We start from the raw sequence: 2,500 nt of genomic DNA, 5'->3' as shown, positions 1-2,500 counted from the left end.
GATTAACGACGATTCTCGCTGTCCCTACCTACTTCCCGCAGGGGGTGTAATGGCGGGTAAAACCGCCCTTACACACGGGGTGTGACGACCCCGCGGTCCCTGAGTCGAACTTGGTGTAAGGATTGGGATCCCCCTTTTGGGGGGTCTCAATAATTATACCAAGGGGGGGTTGCGGGTGCAGGGTGAACCCCTGTGCCCAAGGGGGGTTTCGGTGGGGGGGGGGGGTCGCGAATTGGGTCGCGAGGGAGGGCGAAATCGACTGGTGGAGGGGTAGTTCCACGTGGTGGAGGGGTGGGTCCACGTGGTGGAGGGCGAAATCGACGGGTGGAGGGGCGCGAGACCTACTTACCGGGGGGTTTGGAGGGGGAGGGTCGCGGATTTGGTCACGGTGGGTGGGCCGGACTTCGGGAGACGCGCGGGAGGGCGAAATCGGCTGGTGGAGGGGTGGTTCCACGGGGTGGAGGGCGGAATCGGTTGGAGGACGGGTAATTCCACGCGCGGGTGGGGGTTCGGGGGGACAGGCTGCTTCGCAGTGCGAAGGGCATGGACGCTGCGGTTCTCGCAGGTGGTTCCAGCCACGCGTTAGTAGGCGGAACCTCCCGCAACGGTGGAGGCCGGCGAAAACGCGACGCCACACGTGGGGGTTGGGTCAGGGGAGTGGGTGGGTTTCCCTCGGAAAAGAGACGGTTCGCGGGGCGGTGCGGGGGAGGGGGGACTGGCTGCTTCGCAGTGCGAAGGGCATGGACATTGCGGTTCTCGCAACTTGTTCCAGCCACGCGTTAGTAGTCGGAACCTCCCGCAACGGTGGAGGCCGGCGAAAACGCGACGCCACACGTGGGGGTTGGGTCAGGGGGAGTGGGTGGGTATCCCTCGGGAAAGGGACGGTTCGCGGGGTGGGTCGTCGGGTGGGATGGGTGGGTTCCCCCTTTCTGTGGGTCTGCTCCCTCTCTGCTCCTCTTTCGAGGGGAATCGAGGCGGAGCACTCCTTCAGCGCCTCCACCGGGCCCCGATCCGAGCTCCCCAGCTCGGCGGGAACCGGGGGGCCCCCTCCCAGGGACGGTGCTCAGCGTCCCGAGCTACCCAGCTCGGTGCCGCGGGGAACCGCCCCATCTAATCCTTAATTCTCTTATTCATTCTTTTCTTTTACTTTTCAGCTTTTCAGCTCTTGCCTTTTGGCACGGCCGGCGACCGTCTCGTCTAAACTTCAACCATGGCAGAGCACTATTGCAATTTCATTCCGGAGTCTAAGCTGCCCCCAATCGGATCTCCGGGGGGGCACAATAATGCATCCGTCGTGCGGCGAAGTCTGCGCATCGCTTCCCAGCATGCCAGAACATCATCTCCAGCGACTACATCGAGGGACCCAAGGAGGGTGGTGCCCTCAAGGGTTCGTAGTCGCCCGCCGTGCGCCGGGGTACTGCCCTCCCGACGAGGGAAAGGTTCCAGCCTTCGTGCTGTTCACGAGGACGTCGCAGAGGAAGAGGAGTTGACTGCGCAGCCGAGCCAGCCAACGCCTGGATCTTCAAGAACTTCGACCGGTGAGTCCACTCAATTATTAGGTAGGGTTCGCGAGTGCCACGTTAGTTTAAGTAGGATCGATAGTCATCGCGTCGCGACCGGAGGCTCACCGGTACCCCCCGTTCCAATAGGTCATCCTCCCCGGACCCCTGCGATCGAGGGACCGGGCGCGCAACGCGACGTTAGAATACTGCAATTGAACATGTCCCGCTCAATTGCAGTAACCGGGGAGGTCTTCCAGTTAATTCGTAAAGAGCGTCTGGACATATTGTTGCTCCAAGAGCCGTATGCCATTCGTGAGGCGAACACCTGGGCCATCCGCGGCCTAGGAGTCGGAATGCGTATTGCCGCGAGCTCAACGGAGCGACCGTGGGCGGCCGTCGTTGCGTGCAACTCCATCGTGGAGATTGCTTACGTGTCCCAATTAAGTACTGCACATTGCGTTTGTGCTGAAGCCCGCGTCCCCGGTGGATCCTTCTTCGTCGTCTCCAGTTATTTTCAATACTCGGACGACATAGAAATCCACCTGAGGCAGCTTGAAAAGGTTCTCAGCTGTCTCAGGGGTCGCCGCGTTCTGGTGGCGGCCGATTCCAACGCCCAACACTCCCTTTGGAGCCCCAGGACCACTGACCGTGGTGTCCTCCTGGGTGAGCTCATCGAGTCTTTCGGTCTCCGCGTCGCGAATGATGCTAGGCAGGGCCCCACCTTCAGGAGTGCCGCAGGTACGTCGTTCATCGACGTCACACTGGCCACTCCTGGCATGTATAAATTCATACGTGCATGGAGGTTGGAGGACGAGTGGTCCACCGGTGACCACACGTCGGTTTTCTTTCGTTTAGCGATCCGGAGTTCCTCACAGCGCGTCAATAACTCGGGAGTCGGCGAGGGCTCTACCATGCGGTTCAACGTTCGTCGGGCCGACTGGGAAAAGTTCGAGGCGACCCTCGATGGGGAGGCCCGTGAGAAACTCGTGGACCATCCG

At 61.3% G+C, this 2,500-nt stretch overlaps 1 pseudogene; it reads left to right on the top strand.

The window, feature by feature from the left end:
- Positions 1–2,500, top strand: part of LOC135172350 (large subunit ribosomal RNA) — a 9,405-nt pseudogene that overhangs the window by 2,769 nt on the left and 4,136 nt on the right.

Source organism: Diachasmimorpha longicaudata, unplaced genomic scaffold, assembly GCF_034640455.1.
Source record: "Diachasmimorpha longicaudata isolate KC_UGA_2023 unplaced genomic scaffold, iyDiaLong2 ctg00000258.1, whole genome shotgun sequence".
Classification (NCBI taxonomy): Eukaryota; Metazoa; Arthropoda; class Insecta; order Hymenoptera; family Braconidae; genus Diachasmimorpha; species Diachasmimorpha longicaudata.
The sequence above is the reverse complement of the archived record's forward strand: the minus strand, read 5'-3'. Positions and strand labels throughout refer to the sequence as shown.